Below are 23,576 nucleotides of genomic sequence, written 5' to 3'. Positions count from 1 at the left end.
AAATATACATATTCATCATATTTCTTGGAAAAGGTGGTCTTAGGATAATGAATCCCCAGAACTGATTTACATATTCTCTCCCCAGGTGCGCATGCTCGGTGATTTGGGTGGGTGGTCCTTGGGGGTCCCTAGTGGTCTTTTGTAGAGGGGTCTTTCAGTGTGCTTTCCATGAACTCCGGATCCTTTTCCCATATATCGTCATGAGTTGGCTCACTGAGCAGCTTATCACAGCTTTGCTACTTTATGTGCTAGTCCTAACTAGTTTCTCTGCACTTATCTTGGGTGATGGTGCTCCTAGTTCTTCTGACCTTGGTGTCTGCTGGTTTCAGGCTGTGATTTAAAGAGCTTGTTCAAGGTTTGTTAATCTTACAGTACAAAGATACTGTTTCAAAGAATCTCTAAGAAAGTCCACAGTTTCTCTCCACCAAGAGTTAGTCACAGGCTGAACTTTTGATGCAAAAGTATAGATCTTACATTCTGTATCACAAGGGTGGTGATATCAAGCCAGCACGGATTCACCAAGGGCAAGTCCTGCCTGACCAACCTAGTGGCTTTCTATGAAGGAGTGACTGCATCAGTGGACAAGGGGAAAGCAATGGATGTCATCTATCTGGACTTCTTTAAAGCCTTCGACACGGTCCCCCCACAACATCCTTCTCTCTAAATTAGAGAGATATGGGTTTGATGGGTGGACTGTTCGGTGGATAAGGAATTGGCTGGATGGTCGCATCCAGAGGGTCGTGGTCAATGGCTCGATGTCCACATGGAGACCGGTGACAAGTGGGGTCCCTCAGGGGTCCGTACTGGGACCGGTGCTGTTTAACATCTTCATCAATGACATAGCCAGTGGGATTGAGTGCACCCTCAGCAAATTTGCAGATGACACCAAGCTGAGTGGTGCAGTTGACACGTCAGAAGGACGAGATGTCATCCAAAGGGACCTGGACAAGCTGGAGAGGTGGGCCTGTGTGAACCTCATGAGGTTCAACAAGGCCAAGTGCAAGGTCCTGCACCTGGGACGGGGCAACCCCCGGTATCAGTACAGGCTGGGGGATGAAGAGATTGAGAGCAGCCCTGCAGAGAAGGACTTGGGGGTACTGGTGGATGAAAAGCTGGACATGAGCCAACAATGTGCGCTTGCAGCCCAGAAAGCCAACTGAATCCTGGGCTGCATCAAAAGAAGCGTGGCCAGCAGGTCGAGGGAGGTGATTCTGCCCCTCTGCTCTGCTCTGGTGAGACCTCACCTGGAGCACTGCGTCCAGCTCTGGGGCCCTCAGCACAAGAAGGACATGGACCTGCTGGAGCAGGTCCAGAAGAGGGCCACCAAAATGATCGGAGGGCTGGAGCACCTCTCCTACGAGGACAGGCTGAGAGAGTTGGGGTTGTTCAGCCTGGAGAAGAGAAGGCTGCGAGGAGACCTTATTGCGGCCTTTCAGTACTTAAAGGGGGCCTACAGGAAGGATGGGGGCAATCTTTTTAGCAAGGCCTGTTGTGAAAGAACAAGGAATAATGGATTAAAACTAAAGAAGAATAGATTTAGACTAGACATAAGGAAGAAATTTCTTACAATGAGGATGGTGAAGTACTGGAACAGGTTGCCCAGAGAGGTAGTGGAGGCCCCATCCCTTGAAACATTCCAGGTCAGGTTGGATGGGGCTCTGAGCAACCTGATCTAGTTAAAGCTGTCCCTGCTCCCTGCAGGAGGGTTGGGCTAGATGACCTCTAAAGGTCCCTTCCAACCCAAACCATTCTATGATATCTCTCCCTCCTCTTTTTTCCTTTTCCTTTTATAAGTATCAGGATTAGAACCCACGTTGCTTATCATGGTGCTTTCCTGGTTCGGGTTGCCTCCTTATTCACATAAACCGTTGACCAAGTCTGAGACTAAGATTAGACCTAGCCGCACCTAGACTCCTCTCTGGAAAGGAGTTTAGAAAGCAAGGGGGTCTATTCTGAATCTTGTGACTCAATGGGAGGGTCCCCCTTATCCCCTGCATATCGTGGTGCTTTCCAAGTTCAGGTTGGTGTTTACTGTCAGTAAAGTGTTTAATTGATCGTTTGGTGTCATTTCACCTTAATTTAGCCCAAGGGAATCATAGAACCTCCACGATCCTCTCTGGGCAGCCCAGGTTGGGTTGTGACAGGGGCAGCGATTGCTGCTCAGGGACTGGCTGGGCCTTGGTCAGCAGGTGGTGAGCAATTGCATTGTGCATCACTTGCTTTGTATATTATCATTATTTTCCCTTCCTTTTCTGTTCTATTAAACTGTCTTTATCTCAACCCATGAATTTTACCTTTTTCTTTCTGATTCTCTCCCCCATCCCACTGGGGAGGGGGGGAGTGAGCGAACAGCTGTGTGGTGTTTAGCTGCCTGCCAGGTTAAACCACAACACCCAACAAAATCGTTGTTGCTCTGTGTAAAATGGAGGGGATTTCTTGGACTCTGCTCCAGAAAAGGGGAGGATGAAATCTGCTCAAAAGTTTTCACTGCTTAGAAAAACTCATGGTATTACAGGGGTGTTTCGTTTTGTTTTTCTTCACACTTTGTTAGGAACAGCTTCTACGAGCTCTAGATTTCTGGAACAAGTTTTCTTCTCACCTGTACTTACCTTCATGTATTATATCCCTAGAAAGAAAAAAAGGGGAGTTTTACATATGTAATGCTTTTGTAAAATAAATGTCCCTAGTGGTCTGACAACGTGGACTTACATAATTTAACATGCATGTGTGTGAGTACAGGCCTTGAAGATCTACAGTTTGGCTAATGCGTTTGTCAACTTGATTAGAATACAGCCATTTTAAGTTACAGTTTTAAATGTTACTTTAGTCCTCTATTTATGCATATCCCTTGCAGCCAAACACTAAAGAGTTCACTTATGCTTCTTAGTAAGACTAAAACCTAGGATTTTGTACGTTTGGTAGAATGAGCTATTTTATGTATCGTCACTTTGCTGTACTTGAAACCTTTCAGGGAAGACTCAGCGAAATACGATGGTATTTTCTGAGAGTCTGTCAGATTCAGAATTCCACTGTTTTCCACTGTTAAGTACCTGTGTGAGTCTGTTATGGGGGCCTGAGAGAGGACTGGGGCAGTGTCACTCTGTGGGAATGGCTGCCCCAAGTCAGACTGAAGGTCCATCTAGTCCCCATTTACTGTTTCTAGAAGCTTTACTCCTCATCAGCATCCCTCTGGTGTTGCTGCTGAATGCGTGTGTGTGTGCACTGTGGTGGGAGTCTTTAGAAGCCTGATAAATCAGGTGAGTTTTAAGTTTTAAAACTTTTAGACTGATGTTTCATTAGAAACATGCTTCATGCTAATGTTTAATTGTTAAAAGCATTGTCAAACAGTATCACTACATACAGTAGTCGGTCCTTAACAGTCATACCATGTGTTCACTGCAAGTGTACAGCACCACAGAGCTGATGCACTGTCCTTAGCACTAGTGGGTAACCTTCCACCCTCCCCCCAGGCCAGGATCTTGTTCTTCTGGAAAATGGCTGAGTTTCTAGACAGATTCTAACTTCTAGCTTCTACTGTGACTACCTGCTTCAGGATATTGAGGGATAACTTTCCCAAGCCACAGCAAGTGCCTTATCCTGTTGCTTGGCTTTTTTTCTTAACTTCCCCCCGCCCCCCCCCCCCCCCCCCTTTGGTTTATCAGCTGCTGCTTTTCGTAAAGCAAAAGCAGTCTTTCTGTAGCTCTTGAGATTGTACTTCTTCAGTGACCAGTAATTTACTATCGGTTTATTGTTCTGTGGTCTCTATTTTCAACCAGTGCCCACGTTTTCAAGGCCTTTGCTGTTTCCCACACTTCAGCAGTCCATTATAACAAGATAACAGTTATCAAGCTCCAGTTTATTCAGCATGTTCTCATAACAAGTTGGTAATGTGCCTAAGGGGCCAGCCTGGGGCTTTGCACAGTTAACATAAGGCATAGTTAGCGTAAGAAAGGCATAGTTAGTGTAAGATCTGTGGCCTGTTGTTAGCTGTGACAATACTACTTTTACTGTGCCACTGAGTACAAAAATGCTTCTACAGTTATACTGTATTACTTTGTTTTGAATTTGAGCATAAGTAATCTAGTACTACGGCTTGCTTAGGCTCTGCTTTGGCCACACTAAACATCCACATCTCTAGGCAGCTTGACAAGGGGGATCCTGTCAGTGGTGTGGCCTGTGTAGAACTGCATGTAGTATTCAAAATGCAGGTTAACCACAAATATATTTAGCGGTATAGTTCTGTCTTCTGTTTTGTTCTTGTTTCTTTCCTAGAAATTTCTAAAATTTGATATACTGCTTAAACTGCTACTGAACATAGAGTATGTTTTCATGGAACTGTCAATTGTAACACCAAGATCTCATTCCTGGGTGGTGGTAGTCAGCTTAGAACCCATCCTTTTATATGTAAACTTAGGATTGCCTTTTCCCATTTATATCACACTGAAATTTTATCTGCAGCCTTATTGTCTGCTCACTTGATTTCTCTTTTTTTTTTTGGGGGGGGGGGGGGGGGGTGGGTAGTCAGGTCCTTTTGCAATTCTTGATGGTAAATTTTCATCTTTAGTGCCCCAAATACCTTCAGCAGACTTTCTCACCTTACTAATACACTAGTGCTGTCATATTTCACTTTTATTGGACTCCAGGCTTTTCCAGCGCTGGGCCAAAGTATTATCCTGGCTGAAACATATTTGATTACAGGTCAGTCAAATTAGATGAAGCTGATTAAATTGAGATAAAACAAATGATGAGGAGTGTGAATAATCTTTTGGTTAATCTTTTTTTTTTTTTTCCCCCCCCACACCTTATTTGAGAGGGTTTGCACTTCTGTGTTTATCCAGTGCTATACCTGGAAGTCTTCAAATGAAAGCAGACTAAGGATGTTTTCTGTGCAGTGATCAGGCACAAGGACAATACAAAGGAAAATATCTCTTTTTGGGGCAGAACTTTTGCAGATGACTAGAAAAGCATTCTCTATCTTGACAGAATTTTTCTAGTTTCAGCACGTGATTAGTGCATTTTATAAACTATATTTCCTCTTTGGGCAAAGCTATAATCTGGGGTTTGAGCTAGATGCAGTGCTTGTTTGGAGTAACTTGTTGAGAATCATCTGCTTTACTTTTGTAGAAGGGGTAGCACAAGGGCATATGCTGTGAAAATGTTTTTTGTTTGTTTTGAACAAAAGTGCTAATTAAAACAGCAATCTGTACTTGAATATCACTGCAGTAAGATGAGGCTATTCTTTTGAGACTTTCCAAATGTTGTATTGTAAAAGTCTAAAACCTTTATTATTGTCGTGGTTTAGCCCCAGCCAGCAACTAAGCACCACACAGCCGCTCGCTCACTCCCCCTACCCCCGATAGGATGGGGGAGAGAATCGGAGGAGTAAGAGTGAGAAACACTCCTGGGTTGAGATAAGAACAGTTTAATAATTGAAATAAAGTAAAATAGTAATGCTAATAGTAACAGTATAATAATGATAATAATAATAATGATACACGAAGCAAGTGATGCACAATGCAATTGCTCACCACCTGCCGACCGATACCCAGACAGCTCCCGAGCAGCAATCGCTGCTCCCTGGCCAACCCCACCCAGTTTATATACTGAGCATGACGCCATATGGTATGGAATAGCCCTTTGGTCAGTTTGGATCAACTATTCTGGCTGTGCCCCCTCCCAGTTTCTTGTGCGCCTGGCAGAGCATGGGAAGCTGAAAAAGTCCTTGACTAGCATAAGCAGTACTCAGCAACAACTAAAAACATCACCATGTTATCAACATTCTTCTCCTACTAAATCCAAAACACAGCACTATGCCTGCTACTAGGAAGAAAATTAACTCTATCCCAGCCGAAACCAGGACAGTATCCACCCCTTATTCTATACCATCTACGTCATGCACAGGCCCTCCCCTTTCCAATGTGTTCTAATTAATCACCACCGCTTTCCCTATCTTGATATACACACAGATATCATTCCCTTCGTCTATGGCCCATCCCTCTAAAATGTCCCTTGAGTTCATTTAGCCCATGACTTTGGGTTCCATCTGTCATCACAGTCTTTCAGAGCAGAAGAGGTGGTGTGCAGTGTTGGACTGTTGCATGCTGAAGTCAGTTCTCATTCCAACATGGTTTTATCAAAGTTCATTTTCATTAAGCTGGGCAATTCTTACTGCAATACCATTGATGCGGCATATAGCAATCATAATATACAGTATTATATACTTAATATTAACCTACTATATTATTATATTAACATGCAGTTAAGAGATAACATATAGTTAAGAGATAACATACAGTATTATAAAGCAATTAATATTATACAATTCAGTTCATTGGCTATTTTCACCCAAAATCAAATTCCCTTGAGGTACACATTGGGCTTCCCCATCCTTTCGCATCACCTACTAAGTGCACCCAGGTCCTTGAGCAAAAGCAATCCCACGAATGGGTTTGCCTTTGCCAGAGGGGGAAGTAACCCAGACTGTCTTCCCCAGCATATTTTTCATGTGCACTACAGGAACTTTATCTCCTTCTACAGTACGTAAAAGTTTTGATTGGGCAGGGCCAGCTCAATTGGCAGATCCCCTGGTGTTGACTAACCAGGTGGCTTTTGCTAAATGCGTATCCCAATGTTTAAACGTCCCACCACCCATTGCTCTCAGGGTAGACTTTAACAATCCATTGTATCGCTCAATTTTCCCGGAGGCTGGTGCATGGTAAGGGATGTGATACACCCACTCAATGCCGTGCTCTTTGGCCCAGGTGTCTATGAGGTTGTTTCGGAAATGAGTCCCGTTGTCTGACTCAATTCTTTCTGGGGTGCCATGTCGCCACAGGACTTGCTTTTCAAGGCCCAGGATGGTGTTCCGGGCGGTGGCATGGGGCACGGGATATGTTTCCAACCATCCAGTGGTTGCTTCCACCATGGTGAGCACATAGCGCTTGCCTTGGCGGGTCTGTGGGAGCGTGATGTAATCAATCTGCCAGGCCTCCCCATATTTATATTTCAGCCATCATTCACTATACCCAAGGGGCTTGAACTGCTTGGCTTGCTTGATTGCAGCGCATGTTTCACACTCATGAATAACCTGTGCAATACTGTCCATAGTTAAGTCCACCCCTCGATCACGAGCCCATTTATACGTTGCATCCCTTCCTTGATGGCCTGAGGCGTCATGGGCCCACCGAGCTATAAATAATTCACCCTTATGTTGCCAGTCCAAATCCACCTGAGCCACTTCAATCTTAGCAGCCTGATCTACTTGCTGGTTGTTTTGATGTTCTTCAGTGGCCCGACTCTTAGGTACATGAGCATCTACATGACGAACTTTTACAACCAGGTTCTCTACCCGGGCAGCAATATCTTGCCACAATGCGGCAGCCCAGATGGGTTTGCCTCTGCGCTGCCAGTTGCTCTGCTTCCATTGCTGCAGCCACCCCCACAGGGCATTTGCCACCATCCATGAGTCAGTACAGAGATAAAGGACTGGCTACTTTTCTCTTTCAGCAATATCTAAAGCCACCTGGATGGCTTTCACCTCTGCAAACTGACTCGACTCCCCTTCTCCTTCAGCAGTTTCTGCGACTTGTCGTATAGGACTCCATACAGCAGCTTTCCACCTCCGATGCTTTCCCACAAGACGACAGGACCCATCAGTGAACAGGGGATATTGCTTTTCATTTTCTGGCAATTTATTATACAGTGGGGCCTCTTCAGCACGTGTCACCTCCTCCTCTGGTGATATTCTAAGGTTTTTTCCTTCTGGCCAGTCCATGATCACTTCCAAGATTCCTGGGCGACTGGGGTTTCCTATTCGAGCCCGTTGTGTGATCAATGCAACCCACTTACTCCATGTAGCATCAGTTGCATGATGTGTACAGGGGACCCTCCCTTTGAACATCCAGCCCAGCACCGGCAGTCGGGGTGCCAGCAGGAGCTGTGCTTCAGTACCAACCACTTCTGAAGCAGCTCGAACCCCTTCATATGCTGCCAGTATCTCTTTCTCAATTGGAGTATAGCGGGCTTCGGATCCTCTGTATCCCCGACTCCAAAACCCTAGGGGTCGACCTCGAGTCTCCCCTGGTGCTTTCTGTCAGAGGCTCCAGGTAGGGCCATTCTCCCCGGCTGCGGTGTAGAGCACATTTTTAATATCCTGCCCTGCCCGGACTGGCCCAAGGGCTACTGCATGAACTATCTCACGTTTAATTTGTTCAAAGGCTTGTTGTTGCTCAGGGCCCCATTTGAAATTGTTCTTCTTCCGGGTCACTTGATAGAGAGGGCTTACGATCTGGCTGTAATTTGGAATATGCATTCTCCAAAACCCCACAACACCTAAGAAAGCTTGTGTTTCCTTTTTGCTAGTTGGTGGGGACATAGCTGTTATTTTGTTGATCACATCCATTGGGATCTGACGACGTCCATCTTGCCATTTTATTCCTAAAAATTGGATCTCCTGTGCAGGTCCCTTGACCTTACTCTGTTTTATGGCAAAACCAGCCTTCAGAAGGATTTGGACTATTTTCTTTCCCTTCTCAAAAACTTCTTCTGCTGTGTTGCCCCACACAATGATGTCATCCATGTACTGCAGATGTTCTGGAGCTTCACCCTGTTCCAGTGCCGTCTGGATCAGTCCATGGCAAATGGTGGGGCTGTGCTTCCACCCCTGGGGCAGTCGGTTCCAGGTGTACTGAACACCCCTCCAGGTAAAAGCAAACTGGGGTCTGCACTCTGCTGCCAAAGGGATGGAGAAAAATGCATTAGCAATATCAATTGTGGCATACCACTTAGCTGCCTTTGACTCCAGTTCGTATTGAAGTTCTAGCATGTCTGGCATGGCAGCACTTAGCGGCGGTGTAACTTCGTTCAGGCCACAATAGTCCACTGTTAGTCTCCACTCCCCATTAGACTTTTGCACTGGCCATATGGGACTGTTAAAGGGTGAGCGAGTCTTGCTGATCACTCCCTGGCTCTCCAGTCGACGAATCAGGTTATGGATGGGAATCAGGGAGTCTCGGTTGGTGCGATATTGCCGCCTGTGCACAGTTGTGGTAGCAATCGGCACCTGTTGTTCCTCAACCTTCAGCAACCCTACAATCGAAGGGTCCTCTGAGAGACCGGGCAAGGTGGACAGCTGTTTCATTTCCTACGTCTCCAAGGCAGCTATACCAAAAGCCCACCAGTACCCTTTTGGGTCCTTGAAATACCCTCTCCTGAGGTAATCTATGCCAAGGATGCACGGAGCGTCTGGGCCAGTCACAATGGGGTGCTTTTGCCACTCATTCCCAGTTAGGCTCACTTCAGCTTCCAGTACAGTGAGCTGTTGGGATCCCCCTGTCACTCCAGAAATACAAATGGGTTCTGCCCCTCTATAGTTTGATGGCATTAGCGTGCACTGTGCACCAGTGTCCCCTAGAGCCTTCTACTCCTGTGGGTCTGATGTGCCAGGCCATCGAATCCACACAGTCCAGTAAACCCGGTTGTCCCTTTCCTCCACCTGGCTGGAGGCAGGGCCCCTCTAACACTGGTCACAGTATTCGCTGTTCACTTCCTGTAAATGTGAATCAAAAGTCCCCTGATCAAGGTCGGAAGTAAAATTAGCCCTCTTACTCTGTCTGGGGAACTGCTCACTGGAAACTGGAGCTGCAATTTTCCTGGGAGAACCGCCTTTTCTAATAGTTTTTCCTTGCAACTCACGCACCCGTGCCTCTAAGGTTGAGGTGGGTTTTCCATCCCACTTTCTCATGTCCTCTCCATAATCACGCAGGTAAAACCACAGGGTGCCCCGTGGTGTGTATCCTCTATATCCTCTCTCTTGAGCATAGGGACGTTGACTCCTAATGGCTGAGACACTGGTCGGTGCAGGTGGGGAGTAGGACAGATCCTCTCTGAGTTGTTGGAACTCTTGGCACAGTTTTTCCACAGCCGAGACACAGGCCCGTAGGGAGGAAGAGAGCTTTTCTTCGTAGTCCCGGAGTTGTCTAGCCACTTCATCCACCATTGGTGCCTCGTTATCTTTCCAGGCTAGTATTGCCAACGAGTTGGAATACGATGCTGGTGCGCTCCGTACCACCTTCCGCCACATGGGTTGTGTGCACCTGACTTCATCTGGGTCTTTGGTTAACTGCTCATCGTTCAGGTCACTGTAAATCACCTCCAGCACGCCTAATTCCCTCAGGTACTGGATACCTTTCTCTACGGTGGTCCATTTGCTTGGGCGGTATAAAACATCCTCCTTGAAGGGATACCTTTCCTTCACGCTTGACAGAAGTCGCCTCCAGAGGCTGAGCGGTTTTGCCCCTTTTCCAATTGCTTTGTCAATGCCCCCTTCCCTGGAAAGGGATCCCAGCTGCTTGGCTTCCCTACCCTCTAAATCCAGGCTACTGGCCCCGTTATCCCAGCATCGGAGCAGCCAGGTGATGATGTGCTCGCCTGGATGACGACCGAAATCTTTTCGCATATCTCGCAGCTCACTCAGGGATAGGGATCGGGTGGTCACCATCTCATTTATGGGTTCTTCCTCCTCTGGGTCTCGTGATGGCCCTGGTTCATCTTCATCCCTTACTAAACGAACTGATTTCCTCGTGTATTTCTTCTTCTGTATAGGGGCAACTGATACCGGCGCAGGTTGGTTCTCTGGTTTAGCCGCAGTGTCTGTCACTGGGGTTTGAGTAGCCGCAGTGCTCATGGCTGTGGCTGGAGTAGCCACAGTGCCTGGGGCAGGGGTTTGAGTAGCTGCAAGGCCTGTAGTGGGGGTTGGAGTAGCCGCAGGGCCTGTAGTGGGGGTTTGAGTAGCCACAGTGCTTGTTGTTTTGTCATCAGATCCAGAGACCTTCTCTTTCTTTTGAGGGTACTGATTAGCGTTGACCACGGCTCGATAGGCATGGGCCAGTCCCCAGCATGTTGCAATGATTTGTGTCTCTCTGGAGCTACCAGGGTGACAACATACTTCTTCCAAATACTTTACTAATTCTTCAGGATTCTGCACTTGTTCAGGGGTGAAGTTCCAAAACACTGGAGGTCCCCACTGCCCTAGGTAGTTGCGCATACGATCCCACACACCCTGCCACTCATAATTATCCAGCCTTGGGGTAGATCTCTGGATGGTATTTTTAAACTGCTTACTGACCTTTATCAAAACGGAAACAACATTCCCAAGAAGTATCAATAGAAGTATCTTAACTGCCCAGGGGTGTTCAAAATACTGGAAAGTTGTTGTAATGAAGGAGGAAACATCATAGAAGAAAGCAGCAAAGGTGCCATTCTGTATTTCCTCCACAACAAGCCTCTCAGAGTAAGAAGTATAATTGCTAACTCTCTCTATGAGGTAGTACCCGAAGTACAGTAGTGACTTCTGTATGAAACCCAAATACCAAAGAATGCTCAAGGTCAGGGCTTTGATAAGGAGCCTCCCAAGCAAAAGATCATGAATCACTGCAGAGCATAGCACACTACACAAACTGACAACAAGCTTTAATGCGTGCTGCAAAAATAAAAAACATGGTGCAGATCAGAAGAACTAATATCGTGACCGGCAACTGTTAACAGACTCCTTAATACACTCTGGTTAATCTGTTGTTATCTCAAACCCTTCGTGCCCCACGTTGGGCGCCAAAAAGGACTGTCGTGGTTTAGCCCCAGCCAGCAACTAAGCACCACGCAGCCGCTCGCTCACTCCCCCTACCCCGATGGGATGGGGGAGAGAATTGGAGGAGTAAGAGTGAGAAACACTCCTGGGTTGAGATAAGAACAGTTTAATAATTGAAATAAAGTAAAATAGTAATGCTAATAGTAACAGTATAATAATGATAATAATAATAATGATACACAAAGCAAGTGATGCACAATGCAATTGCTCACCACCCGCCGACCGATACCCAGACAGTTCCCGAGCAGCGATCGCTGCTCCCTGGCCACCCCCCCCCCAGTTTATATACTGAGCATGACGTCATATGGTATGGAATAGCCCTTTGGTCAGTTTGGATCAACTATTCTGGCTGTGCCCCCTCCCAGTTTCTTGTGCGCCTGGCAGAGCATGGGAAGCTGAAAAAAGTCCTTGACTAGCATAAGCAGTACTCAGCAACAACTAAAAACATCAGCATGTTATCAACATTCTTCTCCTACTAAATCCAAAACACAGCACTGTGCCTGCTGCTAGGAAGAAAATTAACTCTATCCCAGCCGAAACCAGGACAATTATATTTTAAATTCTTCTTCAGAAATATGCTCTATCCACACCCCAGCAATAGCTGTGCAACTTAATCTTTGGTGCTGGGGTTTAATTAAGTTTACCCGCGTAGCTGTGTCACAAATATGATTTTTATACGGCTTTGGTTAGCAGCAATTTAAGATTTATTAATATTTTTGAGATAGATCACAGTATTAGGTTGTATAATTCTTAACAACGCTTAAGCATCACCCAATTTGAAACAGCAATTTGGTGGAATTTGTTATAATCAAGACAGTGACTTAGTTAAAGATTCGAGAATGGCAAGGTTCATTCTATTACTTACATGGAAGAAGTACACAAAGGAGAATTCAGCTACACAGAGGGATTATGGGTGCAGGGGGTAAGGGGGACCCTCCTGTTGAGTCACGAGATTCAGAATAGACCCCCTTGCTTTCTAAACTCCTTTCAGAGAGGAGTCTAGGTGCGGCTAGGTCCAATCTTAGTCTCAGACTTGGTCAATGGTTTATGTGAGTAGGGATAGTATATAGGGATATATATACGTAGCCAAATTGCGCACACACGCATTCACACACCGAGGTTAACCTGTGATCAAAATTTCCCTTTTCATGAGTTTCATGAATTGCTCACTTTTATGTGTTGGCATTCACCAACGGACGGTTGGTGAACCTCATGAAGTCAGTTCTTTGAATCCTCGTGAAATTGATGGACAATCCTTCAATCCTCGTGAAATCTACCCTGAGAGGCATCCCAGCTCAGGGGGAGATATTGGGTCACAGAGCCCGCTGCGGTCCGGAGAGCTCCAAGAGGTCTCCCTCTTGGATCGCTATTTATAGGATCTCGAGATGATTGGCTTTGGTCAGTAATTTACATTCTGGCCACGATTCGTGCTGAGTCATTCTGGTACACAACTCAGGCAGCAGATAGCCCAGGTGTGGACAGAGATTGCCTGATGCCAGAGTCCTTAGGACCAAGATAACAGCACAATAGGGCTTTTCCTGGGATCTCAGAGTGGCCCCGGGGGGCTGCACCACCACAAGCTGCAAAACATTTTCAGTAAATTTCCATTTTGGTAAAAACACATAAATACATGTTACATGCCATTTTTACAGGCTTATTTTAATTTTGTAAATAAAGAGACTATTTCAGAGTGTGTTGCATTTTAATGTACACAATTTTAATGTGGACTTTTCATGGACTCTACTGATAACTGATATGATCAAGATAATTTAGGCTTTCTCTTCAGTGTTTCTTAAGAAGCAATTGGAAACAGAAATATCTACTGTCTGTAGGCAGTTGTGCCTGGGCAGTTGGCCATGTATCTTACTAGTTTATGAATGGATATTAAATGACAACCTTATTGATAGATAGAATCCTGTTAGAACAGGAGGAAGTGGATATGAAGTTTAGATATTTTGCTGCTTCTTGAGTTCATGTATGCAAATAAACACAGAGTAAAGTTTCTTGCCATACATCACTTTGCAGAAGGACCAAATTAATTTAAATGTAAATCCTCCACTATAATTTCTGGCAAGCATGTAATTTTTATCTTGCAACATGTTCCTATCCTTTTTCTTGTATTAGACTGGTTTTAGTCATGGCTTAGAAGTTAGATGGTCTGACCCTGCTATGGCTGATCTGACAAGATGTGTAGAGAATGGCAGTGTGAAGATCTCATCAGTAGATGGTTATGCTCACCTTTACCTGTCAGAATTGCAGCAAGAATTTACAATAGAGTTCTTATGCAAAGTCAGCCTGTCATCTGCAGCATCCTTATGCTCCTCTCAAAAGAACAGCAACTGTCAAACTGGAGATCAGTATGGAAAATCAAGTAAAAATTATTTTCCAGAAATGTCTTTGAAACAAACAAGAATAGAGAATAAGAAAAATGAACACAGTTGTGCTGAAGGTAAATAATAGAGAACCAACCAAACCAAAGGACCAAAGAGAGTGAGTCCCTTTGTTTTACACAAACTGTTCTTCTGAATTCACCTGGGTTACACAGCATTGGTCTGTTTCCTTGTACCCAGAAGAATGGAAATCTCCTTTGTCATTGGCATTAGTGTGCTATAACTTACATACTGTTAAGAATGTAATGAAGACATGAGAATAACAACTGTACATCTATAGGAGCTGATGTTTTAATAGACCATGAAAAGGTTTCTTGTTTGCCTACAGCTTTGCCACTCAGCTGCAGACCCACATATTTACACAGGTAACTTAAACTGTTTACTCCTTAGTTGTTAACATATGTTTTACAATTCTGCAATTCTGAACTTCAACATCTAGCGAAATAACTGAATTCTAGCTATAAGAAATTTAAAAAAAATTACTTTTTTTTTTTTTTAATTAGGAACTTCTTGAAACATGAAATTTGTGAAACCAACATTCTGTATACGACTGTAATGGATAAATAGTAATTAGTCCAGAGAAAAAAAAAATTATTTTCTTACATGCTGTATAAATACATAAATGAAAAAGAATACTGAAAAAGAACATACGGGTTTGGTTTTGGTTTTTTGTTTGTTCTTTGAGAAGATACTACTTCCAAGGCGGGCCAGTGACATATTCTCTGTCAGCACCCCTAAAAATAATTTTAAAATCTCTGCACGTTTGAGAAAATAAATTTGGTAACTAATGTGGATAACTAAGGAATCAGAGGACACTGAAAATGTGGCCTCTTTTCCTTTGAATACACGTGCCATGTATCTGTTTGTCGTGGCTTAGCCCCAGCCAGCAACTAAGCACCACGCAGCCGCTCGCTCACTCCCCCTACCCCGATGGGATGGGGGAGAGAATCAGAGGAGTAAGAGTGAGAAACACTCCTGGGTTGAGATAAGAACAGTTGAATAATTGAAATAAAGTAAAATGGTAATGATAATAATAACAATATAATAATGATAATAACAATATACAAAGCAAGTGATGCACAGTGCAATTGCTTACCACCCGCCGACCAATACCCAGCCAGTCCCCAAGCAGTGATCCCTGCTCCCCGGCCAACCCCCCCCCCAGTTTATATACTGAGCATGATGTCATATGGTATGGAATAACCCTTTGGGCAGTTTGGGTCAGCTGTCCTGGCTGTGCCCCCTCACAGCTTCTTGTGCCCCTGGCAGAGCATGGGAAGCTGAAAAGTCCTTGACTAGCATAAGCAGTACTTGGCAACAACTAAACCATCAGTGTATCAGCATTCTTCTCATCCTAAATCCAAACCACAGCACTATGCCAGCTACTAGGAAGAAAATTAACTCTATCCCAGCTGAAACCAGGACACTGTTCTTGATATAGAAACATATTTCCATTTAGGATACAGAAATTATCAGCAAAAAGAGGAGGAAAAAAAGAAAAGAAAAAAAAAAATGAACCAAAACCCCAAAACAACACACCTTTGAACTTACTGAAGCTTTTATTGTATTTTATACAGGTGGAGTTTCTGTGACTACTTTCTGCAGAAGAATCAAGATACTGAAAAGTATTCGTGCCCTCAGCTAATTCAAATTGTATGGTGCCAGGGTGTTTTTTATAGGTATGAAGGAGATCATGCTTTTCATCTTTGGAAGACTTCATTTGTATGAAAATTAGGGACGAGTAAGACATCTCATCTTTTCTCACCCCTTGAGAAATTGTACACAATCTTCATGTAAGAGTCTGTTAATTTCTGCTTATCATCATCTGCTGTTTATCAGGCTTTAAATTTTCTAGTACAGTATATTTCCAGGTCTGAAATTGGATATGCCTGAAAGAATCAATCTGAAATCATATTTAAGGCTTTTAAAGAAGTGATCTGATTTCTTAGGGGGTTACTGGACAGCTGGAGCTCCCACAGACTTCACTGACACTTATGGTGCTTGGTTTCTTTGCAAATTACATCACTCCTTTTGATGCTGAAGATTTCGCGCTTTAGAAATGTTTGTCTTGGTGACCTACATAATCTGCATGTTGCAGGCAGATAAACTGTGGATTTTCCTGTCAAATCGAATTGTCCATATGTTGTTTAAAAAAAAAAACAAAACAAAACTTTTTTTTTTAAACTCCCCTTTCAAATGTTATACAAACTTTGAAAATGCTACAGTTGCTATCAGCATCTAAAAGTCTTTGATAAAAGCATAATCAAGTTTTTAAAGTTTTAATCTTTCTGCCTAGTGTTCTTCATTTTTCTCAGTGTAATTCCTAAATTTTCATCTCATCTGAACAAAATGTTTATCAGCTTTTCAGTACTAAACTTATTTCTTTGGAAGTATGGTGAGTAGCCATACTTAGTCTTAAAGTCTCATTACTGAAGTCCAGGCATCTAACCACAGAGTTGCAGAATTGGGTCATTAAATGGGTTTTACACTCCAAAATATCATATGATCACAAGTAAAAGACTGCTGATCTTAGTGAAAAACACAACTGCAGTGGAAATTAAGACTTCAGGTTGTTCAGGAAACAGTCTGACAATTTTCTATTTGCGTATACTAGGTAGGGCTGGTCCACTAAGACTGGATTTTCTCTTCAGCATTGCTATATTTTGTGGTTGATGGAATAGGGATTGAGCAGCTCTTGTGAGATATTTACCTCAACACAAAAAAGCTCTCCTTAGCTTGTTTAAAAATAAATGCACTCACACCCTACCGCCACCCCCTACCCGATGCAAAAAAGAGCCTGGTAATGCTAATCTTCTGTGTTAAAAGAAATAACTGGTACACTCTGCTGTTTGTGAAACAACAGTAGAAAGTTTTTCATGTGAGAGTTGTCTTGAAAATGTTTGTGCTTTCTTCAAGTGTACTAACCTGTTCTGCTTGTCTAGTGACACAGCATTTTAAATACTTCTTAAAAATCTTGTTATTTCTCTTAGATTTATCCATGGTAGGACAAACATCACAGAAATTTATCCTGGTGATGACTCATTTTTAAGTCAGAGGGAGCATTTTTGGGAAACTACTTCATACATTACGCAATCCAGAAAGGAACAATTAAAAGTATAAAACTATTTTTAAATATGTTCCTAATTCCTTCAAGTTAGCAGCTTTCTTAGTTTTAAGATATTTGGCTATGGAGTCTATAGTGAAGTCCCTACATTGGTAATTACTATAACAACTGAATCAAGCAATCAATCATACAAAAAATGAGATTATTCCTTCTGTTTCAGAATATATTTTCATAAATTTTAGATACAATAAGAAAAATCTTATGCTTTTTAACATTTATTTCACAAGCTCAAGTACGTACTGCAGTAAGACTTTATAATATCCATTTCTCACTAATTTAGAAGAGTAGTTTATTTTTTAAACTAATATATTGATTAGAGTTTAATCAATTAGGGTAGAGCCCTGTTCTACCACCCTTATGTCTTGTAATCTAGTTGAGTGAGATCTGGTTGGGGAGGGGGGGGGAGTGTGTTAAGTGTAGTATTGACATCTGAGCAGCAGAGCAAGGGGATTTCTTGGAAAGTAAGGGGAGAAATATGGCACTGTACTGAAGAGGATGTTTGTAAGACAGTATACATAACCACATGTGATTCCCTTTCCTGTTAGGGTCAGAACATATTTGAAAGTCAGGAAGGAGATGGAACAATCCTTTAATCTCTTCTGTCCCGTAACATAATGTTCCGTGCTCAGTAGTAGTGGTGTTTGCTGGTATGGAGGGTGTGGAGTAATTGCCGGAGGTGATTTAGAAATTAAACTTAGATTCACAATTTTAGGCAAGGCACAGCACTGAAGAAGCCTCCAGGGTGGAGTGCAGCTGACATGCAAGGAATCCATTTCACGGAAGTTCCCTGGGCCTGCAACCTTAGACGTCGGCAACACCAGGGGAACTTGGTGTGTTGGCTCTGAGAGGAACTGCCCGGAGGGTGGAGCGGTGTGGAGACACCACGGCCAGGCTCGGTGTGGCACCCCAGATGGGACTGCTGTGAAGCATTCTGCCCAGCCGGGGCAGCTCCTGTGCCCCTGGATTCCCCAGTACACTCCATCAAGCCCGGAGACTTGGTCTATCTACGGACGTGGAAAGACAAAGCACTCGTCGAAAAGTGGAAAGGGCCTTATTGATGCTGCTTTTGGTCCCTATATAGTCCTGACCGTGCCAGAACATGGCAAACAATTTATTGCTTTAATAAATTGCTTTGATTTATTGGTCTAGCCGTGATAGTTCTCATTGAACGCGACCAGATGCTTTAAGTGTGGCCGTGGTAGTTCATGCAGCATGACTAGACCAAAGGTGCCTACGTTATTTGTGCATCCGTAATTGTGATAGTTCAGTGCGCTGAACGTGACCGGACTTATAACGATAAATTGGGTACCTTCCAAAGCCCCTTGACGCAACAGAGGGATAGTAATATCGTCTTACTTAGGTACTTGGAGCAATTCAGAGAAAAAAAAAAAAAAAAAAAATCAAGGGTTGGTTATTATGTTTGCTGGGGGGGGTGTTCTAGAAGTATTATAACAGAAATGCTTCTTTGTTTTCAAGTGAGAAGTTTCTTTGCCGTGGCTTTTACTCCATTTGTGTTTCTTAACTTTATCCTTTACTTTTTCACCATTTATTAAATATATTTGCAAATTTAAAAGTTGTTGTTTGTGGTTTTTTTTTTTTCTTCTGTCCTTAGATTTGGATATTTTTATTTTTAAAGCAGAATTAAGGGTCAACTTTGTACCCTTTGAATCTAGCCTTTAACTTGTTAGTCAAAGTCTTCTCTCTCTCTCTCTGATAAGAGAACTTCTTGGTCCATACTGAGTGCATAAATACTGTTAATGTGTTTCTTCCCACAGAAGTAGGCTTAAAGGATACAACTGCATTTTTTTACTTTTCAAGGATATATTTATCTGTTTTCTGGGACAAACTTAAATGTGATTATCATTGCTTTTCAGGGAGGTCAGAAATTTCATATCTTGCAAGCTCTTAAATGCTGTTTTCATGCTACAGTACCTATAACTCATCTCCTTTCTGTTCTATACTGCAGAGAGAAGAAAAAAATGTGTTTGGTAAACAGTCTACCTCCTGATGTACCAGGAAATCCATACTCTATATCCTCTATTATTACTCAGCAACTTTATTTATCTTTGTTAATTCCTCAAGTAGTTAAAATTGCACATAATACTTATTATGACATTAAGTATAAAAATTAAAGGAATTATATATTAGCACTGAGGATGTCTATAAACTTACAGGACAAAGGTTGTAACTCCAGAAGATGTTATAGTAAGTAAGTATGAAATGCTTAATATTTTTTTTTTTCTCTGAATGCTTCAGTACTGCTACAAGATTAAACTATCATTAACTTATGATTATCATCTCTGCTGTTGGAAAATGGTATGTAGCTGAAGATTTATAAATCTTTCTGTGTTATAAGGATGATTATATGGGCTATAGGGAATAGGACTTAGTCTAGAGGGAAGAATGGTGAGTGTATCTTATAATCAAAGATCAGAAGGTATATATTTGGGAATCAAAACCATGCAGTGTTAAGGTATATTTGTGAAGCAGAAAAAAAATGCATGATAGAGCGAGCTGGTTGTGGTCTGGAAAAACAAGTGAATTGAAAATCTGGGAGAGATACAAACAGCTGTAATGATGTAAGTGACTTTTCCTCAATTTTTTTAATATATTTGTTTGGTTCTAGGTACCTGAGACAGATGGATGAGAAATGTTGCCAGTTTTGCTGTATGAAAGGTTATTCCCAGCATAGGAAGACTTGTTGTGTACTCAGATCATAAAGTTCATGCTGCTTTTTGGGATGGGGTGACCTTGAATATGGTCTGGGATTTCAGCTTTTGCTGTAGTAAGACCCAGGTAATTCATGGCTTAGAGGGATGACTATTATTAAAATTCTTCATTAAAAACTAATATGAAAACAACAAAAAAGTTTTGATACCTATAAAATGCAAACTGAAGTCTTTTGAGAGATTCATTACTCACAGTAATTTTCTACTGTGGCTTACTCTTGATCTGGTATAGTAGCCTAAATGAAAATAGGAACTATCTGCAGATGCCACCATTAATGTATTGCCAGTATTTTAACCAGAAACAAGGATAAAAAATATTTTAGTGCATAACTCATGCCTAAAGAGATAAATGAAACTTATCCTTTTAAGAAGTCACTCATATTGGTAGATAAGGGAAGAGCGACTGACGTCATCTACCTGGACTTGTGCAAAACATTTGATACTGTCCCACACAACATCCTTGTCTCTAAAATGGAGAGACATGGATTTGATGGGTGGACCACTCGGTGGATAAGGAATTGGCTGGATGGTCGCGCTCAAAGAGTTGCGGTCAACGGCTCGATGCCTGGGTGGAGACCAGTGACGAGTGGTGTCCCTCAGGGGTCCGTATTGGGACCAGTATTATTTAACATCTTTGTTGGGGACATGGACAGTGGGATCGAGTGCACCCTCAGCAAGTTTGCAGATGACACCAAGCTGAGTGGTGCAGTTGACACGTCAGAAGGATGGGATGCCATCCAGAGGGACCTGGACAGGCTAGAGAGGTGGGCCCATGTGAACCTCATGAAGCTTAGCAAGGCCAAATGCAAGGTCCTGCACCTGGGTTGGGGCAATCCCAAGCATGGATACAGGCTGGGCAATGAGTGGATTGAGAGCAGCCCTGCAGAGAAGGGGGTATTGGTGGATGAAAAACTGAATATGAGCCAGCAATGTGCGCTCGCAGCCCAGAAAGCCAATCGCATCCTGGGCTGCATCAAAAGAAGCGTGGCCAGCAGGTCGAGGGAGGTGATTCTGCCTCTCTGCTCTGCTCTCGTGAGACTCCACCTGGAGTACTGTGTTCAGCTCTGGGGCCCCCAGCATAAGAAAGGCATGGATCTGCTCAAGCAGGTCCAGAGGAGGGCCATGAAGATGATCAGGGGGCTGGAGCACCTCCCCTTATGAGGACAGGCTGAGAGAGTTGGGGTTGTTTAGCCTGGAGAAGAGAAGGCTGCGAGGAGACCTTATTGTGGCCTTTCAGTACTTAAAGGGGGCTTATAAGAAAGATTTAAAGTTTTAAACTAAAAGAGGGTAGAATCAGACTAGATATAAGGAAGAAGTTTTTCACAATGAGGGTGGTGAAGCACTGGAACAAGTTGCCCAGAGAAGTAGTGGATGCCCCCTCTCTGGAAGTGTTCAAGGCCAGGTTGGATGAGGCTTTGAGCAACCTGATCTAGTGGAAGGTATCCCTGCCTATGGCAGGGGGGTTGGAACTAGATGATCTTTAAGGTCCCTTCCAACCCAAACCATTCTATGATTCTGTGATATTGATCAAAGAAGGGCGTGTGTGTGTGTTTTGTTTTTTATTTCAAATTATCTATAATTGAGCAAATGGATAGTGAAAAATTACTCGGAAAAGTAACTTTGCACATATGGGATTCCATATACATTTTAAAATCTACTTAATATAGAAGTAAAAAGATTATGTTGATTTTTGCAAAATGGCACTATAGAGAAAATTATGTGAATGTGGGATTCAAAGTTGACTGCTGACTCTTTTGGCTTCTGTGTCTTTGCTTATTACCCTAAGGTGACAAGACACAAAAAAGATGTTAAAGTGTCTGTAGATATCTCTATTATAAACAATAGAAATATGATATTCAGTGTGTTGAAAGATACAGTATAACTTCATGATGTGAGCTAGCTCAAATCTTTATACTCACTAATGATAAAACTAGGAAAAATTGAAAATTCTACAGGTTTGGAAACATTTCTACATGCTTTTAGAAATAATTTATTATTGAATAGCACAAAACAAGTGTTGGGTCTGTGCCAGGTGTTCTCCCCCCCATTTGTGATAGCAGACTATACCAATTTCTATCCTTAGCAAAACACAAACTTTTAAGTGTTTAAAGTGGGCTGTTCACAGATACTTAATTCTTAAATTAGCAGATGATACTTGACTTTTTTTTTTCTTCAGACTGCAGCAGAAAATTAATACTTTTACTATTTTTTTTTTCTAAGGTAAATGAAGTTGTAGGCTGGTGTAAGTTAACTACTCCTGACAGGGTACAGCAACGAATCCAAATAACTCATTCTGGAATCTATGAAAGGTATAAGCAATTTAAACAATTTAAAGTTAAATATAAAAGAATTCTATGCAAATTCTTTTATATGAATAAATGGTATTTACTGAAAATATATTTGGTGGGGGGAACCAAACACATAATGATAAAAGCCACATCTTGTATCTGGCAAAGAGTCAGGACCTGTATGACTCGGGACCACTGCATGCTGTCATTCTATTATAATTATTACAGTAATGTCTTTTAAAAAAATAACTAGAACTGCAACATGGCACTTATATCAGTGGATAAGAAAAAAAAAAAAAATCTTTGCCCTATATAGAGCTGGTATATAGAGCTGGATAGCACTTGATCTGATTTTTGCTTTATTACAGATATTGACCTCTGCCTGCAGATTGCTTTCTCTAATCAGCCTCATTATGGGAATCATAAGCAGCTTTCTGTGCTGCATTTTAGCAAGCAGATATTCACACATAAAAATTAACATTTGTACACTGTTCATTACAAATCATATGGCTTTGTTATAATTTTCTATAACTGTATAGATTTAAATATGAAGGAGGTTCTAGGAAAAAAAATGGGAATCAAAAAATGGCAAAGAAACCTAGAGGAAAAAGCTAGATTTCGAATCATGGCTTTTTCTATCAGTTCCAGGTGTATTGCTTTAATGCCTTCAATTTTTTGCTTGAATTACTACAGTATATTTCTCATCCAAGTAACTACTTCTTTTGTAAATTTTCATGTTAACATAGGTACATCATAACAGCAATAGAATGGTGCAGAAGTTTACATGAATGGAAGGAGATTCCTGAATATATCATAGAATCATAGAATGCTTTGGGTTGGAAGGGACCTTTAGAGGTCATCTAGCCCAACCCCCCTGCAGTGAGCAGGGACAGCTTTAACTAGATCAGGTTGCTCAGAGCCCCATCCAACCTGACCTTGAATGTTTCCAGGGATGGGGCCTCCACTACCTCTCTGGGCAACCTGTTCCAGTGCTTGACCACCCTCATTGCAAAAAACTTCTTCCTTAATTCTAGTCTAAATCTATTCTTCTTTAGTTTTAATCCATTACTCCTTGTCCCGTCACAACAGGCCTTGCTAAAAAGATTGCCCCCATCTTTCCTGTAGGCCCCCTTTAAGTACTGAAAGGCTGCAATAAGGTCTCCTCGCAGCCTTCTCTTCTCCAGGCTGAACAACCCCAACTCTCTCAGCCTGTCCTCGTAGGAGAGGTGCTCCAGCCCTCCGATCATTTTTGTGGCCCTCCTCTGGACCCACTCCAACAGGTCCATGTCCTTCTTGTGCTGAGGGCCCCAGAGCTGGATGCAGTGCTCCAGGTGAGGTCTCACCAGAGCAGAGTAGAGGGGCAGAATCACCTCCCTCGACCTGCTGGCCACGCTTCTTTTG

The 23,576-nt window shown here is 42.8% G+C and overlaps 1 pseudogene; it reads left to right on the top strand.

Annotated features, from left to right (window-relative positions):
- The first annotated feature begins 200 nt into the window (after positions 1 to 200).
- LOC142596582 (uncharacterized protein C5orf34-like) lies at positions 201 to 23,000 on the top strand (annotated as a pseudogene).
- The last annotated feature ends 576 nt before the right edge of the window (positions 23,001 to 23,576 follow it).

Source organism: Pelecanus crispus, chromosome W (genome assembly GCF_030463565.1).
Source record: "Pelecanus crispus isolate bPelCri1 chromosome W, bPelCri1.pri, whole genome shotgun sequence".
Lineage (NCBI taxonomy): Eukaryota > Metazoa > Chordata > Aves > Pelecaniformes > Pelecanidae > Pelecanus > Pelecanus crispus.
Note: the sequence above shows the minus strand (reverse complement) of the source record. Positions and strands in the feature narration are given on the sequence as shown.